At 36.4% G+C, this 10,387-nt stretch overlaps 1 non-coding gene across 1 annotated transcript; it reads right to left on the reverse strand.

Moving 5' to 3' along the window:
- Nucleotides 1-8,456: 8,456 nt before the first annotated feature.
- LOC122308596 lies at nt 8,457-8,560 on the reverse strand. Its single transcript, XR_006242116.1, has one exon. It is a non-coding gene; the product is annotated as a small nucleolar RNA R71 (small nucleolar RNA).
- Between the last annotated feature and the right edge of the window lie 1,827 nt (nt 8,561-10,387).

Genomic DNA, 10,387 nt, shown 5'->3' on the forward strand with positions numbered 1-10,387 from the left:
AATTTCCAATATTATCCAATCACACAAACAACTCTATCCTCCCATCCAACCGACCCCAAACTTCTCAGACTCAAAGTCTGGCTCAACCAACCAGTTCACCATAAATATGAGTTAGCACAAAAATATAATTAAATCTCAAAAGTTCTTTGGAAAATACTTACAGTGCTATAATATAATTTTTAAAGGATCACGAAGATGCAAAAGGCGGCAGCAAGGCAATGTCATAGTGCAAAATGCACTATGGCCGTGGGTCTCAGAATACCAAATTTGAATGGAGACAAACGAAGACTAGGAAAGGCTAGGGTAGGGCTTATGGGTGTTGGTGAAACCAAAGGTAGTGGTAGTTGGCTGTGGATGGCAGCGTAGAGGGTAGTTGAAAGCCAAAAAGGTCAAAATTAGAAAGTGGAATGGCTGGGCTTTACTGATGGTGGATCAAGGCTGGGGAAGGGTGATTTGGGTTGCTGGAGGGCCGGTGATGAAGTGGTGAAAGAATGGTGGCCAATAGTGGCAGTATAGCAGTGCTCGAGCACAATGAAGCCGTGGCTTCCAGCCTTGCGTTGGGACTAATGGCGGCATTGGAAGCGTTGAGAAAGGAAGGGGAAGGTCGTTGGCAGTGGGGAAGCGAATTTGAGGGGTTATGGAAACCACGGAAGGCGCACAACGACACTAGGTGGAGGAGAAGAAAACGGATGGGGAGAGGGAGAGAGCTGGGTCACGCATGGGAGAAAGGAGAAGCAGAGGAAAAATAAGAGGAAAAGAAAAGAGAAGGAAAGAAAAAAGGAAAGAGGGAAATAGGAAAAGAGAAAAAGGAAAAAGCGATAGAAAAAAATGAGGTCCAATCCTCAACTTGGGTCACAAAACTGATCCAACGAAAATAGTTTTAAAACAGTAAGTTGAATAAATTAATTTAAATTCAGTAACTAGCTAAAATAAAATAATTAATAAAAACCAACAACACAATAATGTAAAGTCCAAAACTAAATTGATTTAAATTAAAGAGCAATTTAAACACAAAACAATAATTAATATTAAGAAAGCACATCAAAATAAATTTCACAACTTAAAAATCATAAAATAAATCCAATTAACAAAAATCCAATAAATTTAAAACAAGAGAACCAATTTTTAAATCAATTAAACTAACCATTCAATAAAAATATACTAAAATACGGGGTACCACATCCTCCCCCCTTAAATAAAATTTCGTTCTCGAAATTTGGTAAGGTCAAACATTAACTCTAAAGCAAGTCATAAGATTCAACTAAGAGCAAGCTTGGCAAACATACCACCATTCACCTAAACAAATACAGATATTGTTCTCTCATGTTCGCTTCTCTCTCCCAAGAAAAATCTTGAGCTAATAGATCTCCCCATGCTACTTTTACCAAAAGTATCGACTAGGATATCAGTCTTTGCTCTTTCCAATCCACAATTTGCTTCGGGGCAAATTTATAGGTAAGATCTAGCTGCAGCTAAATGTGCTCTGGGTCGACGAAACGTGGCTCTTGCTGTCCAAAGTTCTTCTTTAACGATGACACATGGAATACATAATGAATTTCTCCAAAATAATCTGGCAATGCAACTCTAGAAGCAACAGGCCCTACCTTCTCCAAAATCTGAAAAGGGCCAACATATCTTAGACCAAGTTTTCCTTTCTTACCAAAACGCTTAACATCTTTCATGGGAGAGACTTTGAGATAAACCCAATCACTTTCCTCAAAAGATAAGTCTCTTCTCCTCGTATTAGCATAACTTTTATGACGACTCTGTGCAGCTGCCATTTTATTCCTTATAACCTGAACCTAATCTTGCATTTCTTAGATTATTTCGGGTCCAATTAACTTACTCTCGCCAACTTCATTCCAATACAATGGTGATCTGCACTTTCTCTCATAAAGAGTTTCATATGGTGCCATATGAATGGATGTATGAAAAATGTTATTGTAAACAAACTCTATAAGTGGTAGATGATTTTTCCAACTTCCCTGGAATTCCATAACACAAGCCCATAACATATCCTCAAGAGTTTGAATAGTGCGCTCCAATTGACCATCGGTTTGAGAGTGATACGCAGTACTAAACTTCAATTTAGTATCTAAAGCTGCCAGCAAACTCTTCTAAAAATGAGACGTGAACTGTGGGTCTCGATCCGACACAAAACTCTTAGGTATCCCTTGCAACCATACTATCTCTTTAATATACAACCGAGTCAACTTTCCCAAAGAGTCAGTATTATTGATAGGTAAGAAATGGGCACTCTTGGTCAATCGATCAACAACCACACAAATCGAATTCTTTCCACTAGGAGTCCTCGGTAAACCCACTATAGAACCCACAGTAATGTCATCCCATTTCCACTTAGGAATAGGAAGAGGTTGAAGTATACTAGCGGGTCTCTAATCCTCAGCTTTAACTTGACGGCACGTGTCACATCTCTCAATGAACATAGCGATATCCTTTTTCATCCCTCTCACTAGTAATTTCTCTTTAAGTCTCGATACATCTTTGTATTTCTAGGATGAACTGAATAAGGAGCCACATGAGCTTCTGCCAAAATTTGTTCATTAAATTCTGAATCTTGAGGAATTACTCTACAATTTTGAAACTGAAGAATACCATCCTTATCCAAAATGTAGTGCAAAGGTCCTTTAGATTTCTTGACTCTCTTCTTGATATCTAACAACTTCGAGTCATTTCTCTGGAGAGTCCTCAATTCCTCAAAATCAACCACTCGAATATCAAGAACGGAAGATAACACTTCTTCTTGCTGTAAGCTCTTGATAAGAAGCCTTCTCATCCCACAAAAAAGTGAGTCCAACCCTGATGATTCAGCCTCATCCACCAAATGAGACTTCTGACTCAACACAACTAGATTCGCTTTCTCTAGATGATACTTGATCTCGCACTAAAGGTTGCTAATCAACTCTAACTATTGCCTTTGTCTCATATTGAGGTTCTTATGAGAAAACGGATGCTTCAAACTCTTGTCGTCAGTGCAGACTTCATAAACTTCTCCAAACAAATAATGTCACCAAATCTTAAGAGCAAACACTACTGCTACCAATTCCAAATCATGGGTGGGATAATTCTTCTCATGATGTTTCAATTGACGAGATGCATAAGCAATAACTCATCCTTCCGACATAAGAGCGCATCCTAACTCAAACTTGGATGCATTACTATAAACCAAAAATGACTTGTGTGGTTCACTCAAACTTGGCATTAGCTAACCAAAAAGGCATAACTTTATACTCATAATGACCATACCTCGACCTAAAGGCAGTCTTGGGTACACCCTTATCTCTTATCCTCAATTGGTAATACCTCGATCTCAAGTCAATCTTCGAGAAAACAGTTGCTCCTTGAAGCTGATCAAACAAGTCATCAATCCGAGGAAGAGGGTACTTATTCTTGATAGTCACCTTATTGAGTTTTTGATAGTTAATACACATCCTGAGAGTACCATCTTTCTTATTAACAAATAAAAAAGGTGCTCCCCAAGGTGAAGTACTAGGCTGAATAAATCCCTTATCAACTAATTCTTGCAACTGAGTCTTTAACTATTTAAACTTAGCCGGTACCATACGGTAGGGAGCCTTGTACATAGGAGCACTCCAAATTCTATATTGATAGCAAACTCCAACTCACGAACTAAAGGTAACCTGGGCAAATCATCCATGAACACATCCAAAAATTGTTCCACAACTGAGATATCCACTAAAGACTTCTTCTCAAATGGCGTAGACACCACTTGAACCAAAAAGGCGTTCTCTCCACAAGCTATATCTCTCTTTGCTTGAATTGGAGATATAACTACCGGCTTTTCCGTCAACTTACTTCCCACAAATTCCAAGTAGTCTCCTTCCAAAAGTTGAAAGCTAATTACTCAACTTCTAGAATTAATGCTTGCAGAATACCAGTACAACCAATTCATTCCAAGAATAGTGTCAAACCCAAGCAACTTGAGCACAATTAAATGCCCCTCAAGAGTCCTCCCACCAAAATTTAAAGGACAGCCTAAAACAACTTTAGAGCACCACACAATGTCACCATTAGGGAGAGTCACTACCAAAGATTGTGATAAGGGCTCTGTGACTAGATTGCACATTCGTGTAAAAGTGGTTGACACAAAAGACTGAGACTCCCCAGAGTCAAATAAGGTACATGCATAAAAATTGTAATAGCCCGCTAGAAATTCAATTGTGGAATTTCTATGGACTTTAGAAATCTCGTAAAAACCGAATCAACTAATCGCAAAAGTTTTAGTCAGTCAACATAAACAGTGTTATAACTTATTATGGTGCCATGAATGTGATTTTAATTTTTTGAAGTAGTTAGAAGTATTAGAATACGTTATGAACTGCGCCACTAGACTCAGTTGATTATTTCAAATTTTATGGTACAATAACTCATTTTCATAATTTCGGACGAAACGACTATTCAAAACTGTGAAATTATTTTTAGGGGCATTTCGGGATTGAGTTTTGGTAAACGATTTTCACTATAGGTTAATATGAATATTTACGATATTTTGGTACTAAGTTTATTATGCATTTTTTGGAGTAAATAGTAATCTCGATAAGCGTACCAAGTGCAGTGTTTTCAAAATCACTGTGTGGAATGTCCGAGTTAGGTTAGAGAAGTTTTATTTTGATACTTGGAAAGTTCTTAGCCACACGTAGTGAATAATATTTGACACTTAGTGCAAAGAGGAACCATTAGATGAATTTGTGAAGAAAATGCAGGTGTGAGATCATGCCACCTAAGCAAAACTTTTTTTCATTTGATCTACCAAGTTGAGCCTGATCAAAGAGGGTTTCAACCCTAGTGAAACCCAAAATGGTTGGAATCCAATTGAAACCCCAAAAGCTTGGTTGAAACCGAAACCTTAAACGGTTTCCCCAAACCCTAAAATTGGACTTCAAATCCTTTTTGATTCAATTTCTAGCATTGTGTTTAATCATTTGATTAAATCACTTCCACATGCTATTAATTTCTCAAATTCTTATTATGACATCATTATCTAACCTTTTAAACCTTAGAAATTTGGGCCAAGAAAAATTAGATTTGAGCTTGATAGCATCTCAAACCCTAACCAAACCCCCCTTAAACCCCAAATTGAAGTCCACTTGGTTGAGGCCCACCAAGGCCCATGAATTTGGCCACCTTGGCAAAACTTCTTGAAGAAGTTTCCTCCCCCACATGGCAGACCATCCACTACCCTTGGCTGCACCCAATAACGCCTTGATGTGAAGGAGAATCCACCTCATCAACCTCCATTCCTCACAGCTTCTGCAAGCAGTCCTTTGCCCCTCACTATTCTCCACTTTATGTCACATAGCTAATTGAGCTTAAATATTGCATGTTTTAGCTATTTAAAACCAATTTATTTTAAATTCTTCGTGACACTATTATTGGTTTTAGATGGAAAAATGGTTAATAAGTATAAATACGAGTTGTGATTTTTAATTGATTGATATCATGTTTATGCTTAATTTTATAACTATGATTTAATGAGACAATATTTCCTCACATATATAGTCTATTTTTGATAATCTATTTTTCTTTTAATTTATTTTTGAGTGTTATTTCTATCTTCTTATTTTCAGCTTAAATAAAATTCAAATGGGATCTGGTTGGAACTTGACCAAAAGTGCATATTAATTAAGAGGAATGAAGAGAAGGAAGGAAGTAGTGTACTTGGCAACTGAAAAAAAGATACAAAATGAAGATGACTTTCAGTGGACTTTCTTATCTTGATTGTTCATCAACACATGAGATGAAGAAAATGGTTTGCGGTGGAAAAATACATGCAAAGTCAAAGTCTAAAAAGGGGGGTGAAACCAAGTAGAGGCATGTTGAAACGAAAAAAAAAAAAAAAAAACAAGTAAAGGACATGGAGGTGGGTGATATGGATGTATACGGCAAAAGTGAAAAGAAAAAAAAAAGAAAAAGAAATAAGCTGGGATTGAATTTTCGGTGGAGTGTGAACATAAGGCTTGAGACAGCTTCTTGTTGTTTGGCTTGACTTTTATGTGAAGATCAAATATTGATGTCGGCTAAAGTGGACTTGATTGGAAGTACTTAATCCTCCGGTGCTGAAAACGTCTTGACTTGGATTGGTGGGAAATTGAAGATGAAGAAATGAATTAAGTTTGCTGATAAGAGGGACGTAAGAATGGAGATTTAGTTTAAGGCAGACGTGCCGTTATTAACGAGGATTAAGGAGAGAAATCGGTGGGAATTCAAGGGAGATAGTCGGTGGAAGTCTATAAAAAGGGACGTGAGGAAGATGTGATTGGGGGGAAGTAGAGGTGTCGTGCTTCGATGGAATTAGAGGTTTGAGTCGGTCATGGGGAATTATTTTGGTTGAGTAGGTGAGTGAATGGGTGAGTAGAGAAGGAGACGTGTAGGGAGTGAGCTATGCTTGATTGATTAAAAGAGAGAGTCAGCTGCTTTATTTTACTGGCAGGAGAGTCGGTCGGTTGGGAATTAGATTGAAGGGGACGGAAAAGCATTAGAGTTGGGATAGGATTAATTTTCTGAGATGTGAAGTGGTAGTTAAGGGAGAGAGAGTCGGTCAGTGCTTGGAATTGAGAGAGGTGTCGGTCGGTTTGATTGGGGGGATTTATTCTTCTTGCAAGAGATCGGTCGGTTAGTGATATTTGGCTGGGTAGAGAGGGACGTGTAGGGAAGTAGACGGTAGGAGTTGAGTGAGTTGGCTAGAAGGAATTGATTTTGCTGAGTAAATTTTCAGTGAGGGGGCTGGACGAAAAGGAGTATTTTCATTTGAGGAAACTGGACGTGAGCGACTTGTTGGACAGAATATGGAATGGAAGGTCCTGAGAAAAAAAAAAAAAAAACCAGAGGACTACGGAAGTTTGATGGAGTCTTTCAGACTTCATTTTCTTTATATTTTGACTTGCTTATAGTTATTTTCTAGTATTAAAGTTTGTGTTTTATTTTAGTTATTTAATGGAGGATATTTATGTAATTTTTATAACATTTGTAATGAACATGTTTGGCTAAATTTTTATACTAAGGTTAGAGGTGAAGTTTAATGATTTAAATATTGTTTTCGGATCAAATTAAAATCTATTTTGTGAGCTTGATCGATTGAGGTTTTTATTATTGGATATTTTGATTATCTATATATTTATCTTGATTCATTGTCATTTTCGAATACAGTGAATGCTTGAGGAATCCCTGTGATATTCAAATAGATTTGTGAATATTTTAATCATCAATCGTTCATGCTCAATCATAAGCGATTATTTTTCTTGATCTTAAATGATAAATCTTCCAATTAAACAGAATCATTATTCTAGTTTAATTGAAGTAAATCGATCGAAAAAAATATCATAAATTATTAGACGGATCCTCGAAACCTTAGTCTTTCTCTATATCAATTCATTTTATCATTTTAGCTTGATTCATTTATTTTATAAATCTTCATCTTTATATTCAATTGTATGTTTCTTCTAGTAATTTCGTTTCATTGTCTGAATTTATTTTCTTTATCACAAAAGTCAATCCCTGTGGATTCGATCTTGTAAGATACTACAACACCTGTATACTTGCAGGTAAAGCTGCACTAAATTTTTGATTCATTAATTTGAGTCAAAGTTTAGGCGCAACAAGTTTTTGGCGCCGTTGTCAGGGATTGCAACGTGTGATAATATTTTTTTTTAGAAAAAAAAGGAAAAAAAAAATTTAGAAATCTTTTGCTAATTGTTTTTCATATTATTTTTGCAAGTACGATTTTTACGAAAAAGAGAGCAAGTCACATTGCTTCCATATTCATACCATTTGATAATCTCATTCCAAATTTTTTTCTTTTGCTTTCTTGCTTGCTTTGCATTTTGTTTTTTTTTTTTTTGATTTTTTTAGTCTTTGAATGTGCTTGATCCTCTATGATGAATGATCTCGTGGCAACATGATCAAACTGGTAGATTGATAAGAGAGGAAATTGTTTTAAAAAAATTGGTTGATAAGTTTTCTGGTGATTCCAAAAATTCTCATTCTAATACCAGGGCTGACAATCATAGTGTTCATGACGAACGAGAAAATGAGGAGGCATAAAATAATCCACCAATGAGAACTTTGCGCAAGTATTTGCAGCCAACAAGGACAAGTACTCCATCTTGCATGATTTTTCCTACGAATATGGGGAATTTTTATTTAAAACCAGGAGTAATTCAATTACTTCCTAAGTTTCATGGCTTAGACTCAGAAAGTCCTTATTTACATATGAAAGAATTTGAAGAAGTTTGTGCAACTTTACAAATCCAAACTATCAATGACGATGTTGTTAGATTAAAGTTGTTTCCATTCTCTTTGAAAAAAAAAAAGCTAAAAATTGGTTGAATTCCTTGAGACCAAAATCTATTGGCACATGGCAAGAAATGCAAAGAGAATTTCTGAAAAAGTTTTTTCTTACTCATAGGACCAACACTCTTCGCAGAAATATTATGAATTTTTCTCAAAAAGAAAATGAAACCTTCTTTCAGTGCTGGGAACATTTTAAAGAATTATTGCTAACTTGTCCACATCATGGCTATGAGACTTGGCGCACCATTAGTTTTTTCTATGAAGGTTTAACATCTCAAATGCGTCAGTTTGTAGAAATGATGTGTAACGGTGAATTTTTAAATAAAGATCCTGATGATACTTGGGACTATTTTGACCAGTTAGTTGAAAATGCTCAATCTTGGGATAACACAGATCGTTCTGATCAGTCAAATAAGCCCAAACTTAGTGCCATGTCTCAAGAAGGTATGTATGTTCTTAAAGGAAATGATGATGTGAATGCTAGGATAGCAAGTCTGACAAGAAAAGTCGAAGCCATAGAACTTAGGAAAGTAAATTCGGCTAAGGCCATTGAAAAAGAAGAAGAGAATTGTGACATATGTGAGATTAGTGGACACCTAACTCAGGATTGTCCAATAATCCCCGCTTTTAAAGAGGTGTTGCACGAACAAGCAAATGTCATGAATTCTTATAGGAGACCATTTTCTTACCCTTATTCGGAAACATATAATCTTGGATGGAGAAATCACCCCAACTTTAGTTGGAGGAATGAGTCCAATTCAAATCAAAATCCTCAAGGGCCATCTTCTTCTACTCCTTATGTGCCTCCACATAAGAAAACCGTTGAGGAGACATTATAAACTTTTATGCAGGGACAAGCCAATATCAACACTCAGACAATGCAGGCCATTACTGAGATGAGAAGTTCTATTAGCAACTTGACCTCTGCATTGCACGCTCAAAAAAAGGGTAAATTTCTAGCTCAACCTCAACCAAATTCCAAAGGTAAATTTGAGGTAAGAAATTCAAATCCCTCTAATTCAAAATTTGAACATGCCAAGTCCATCACCACTCTACGCAGTGGAAAAATAATTGATAAGAGTATTTCAACAATGAAAGTTGACGAAACCAACAATTCTTTAAATTCTAAGAGTGATGGTGAACTTGAGAAGGTTGAATATGCCTGTGAACTTTAGATATGCTTGTGAAAGTCCCAATACCTGCCCCATTTCCCCAAAGGTTGCAACATTCTCATAAGTTGGTTCAGAATACTGATATTCTTGAAATTTTCAAACAGGTAAAAATGAATATTCCTCTGTTGGATGCAATCAAACAGATTCCATCGTATGCTAAATTTTTGAAATATTTGTGCACAGTGAAGTGTACGATGAAAGTGCAGAAGAAGGCTTTTCTCACTGAGCAGGTAAGCGCCATCCTCCAGAACAATTCTCCACCAAAGTACAAAGACCCGGGTTGTCCAACAATTTCCTGCGTGATTGGAAATTTTAAAATTGAAAAAGCTTTACTTGACCTCGGAGCTAGTGTTAACCTCCTACCCTACTCGGTATATGAGCAATTGGGTCTTGGTGAACTTAAACCCACCAAGGTAACACTCCAACTTGCTGATCGTTCAATTAAAATACCGAGAGGGATAGTTGAGGATGTGCTAGTTCAAGTAGTAAAATTTTATTTTCCAGTGGATTTCATTGTTTTGGACATAGAACCTGTCTTTTATGTTTGCACTCAAATTCTTATAATTTTGGGTAAGCCATTCCTTGAGACTTCAAATGCTTTAATAAATTGTAGGAGTGGTGTGATGATAATTTCTTTTGGTAACATGACTTTGGAGTTGAATATTTTCAATATTTGTAAACAACCTGGCGATGATGATGATGTGCATGAAGTAAATCTGATCCAAACTCTTGTTCAAAATAAATTTGATTTGTCAAGTTTTTCTGATCCTCTTGAGGCTTGTTTAGTTCATGGTGAAAATTTTGATGATGATTCTGTGCTTGCATCTATGAATTTTTTGCTAGAATCTACTCCTATAATGGACACTAATAATTGAAGAACACGT

The sequence above is a fragment of the Carya illinoinensis genome, chromosome 4 (assembly GCF_018687715.1).
Source record: "Carya illinoinensis cultivar Pawnee chromosome 4, C.illinoinensisPawnee_v1, whole genome shotgun sequence".
Lineage (NCBI taxonomy): Eukaryota > Viridiplantae > Streptophyta > Magnoliopsida > Fagales > Juglandaceae > Carya > Carya illinoinensis.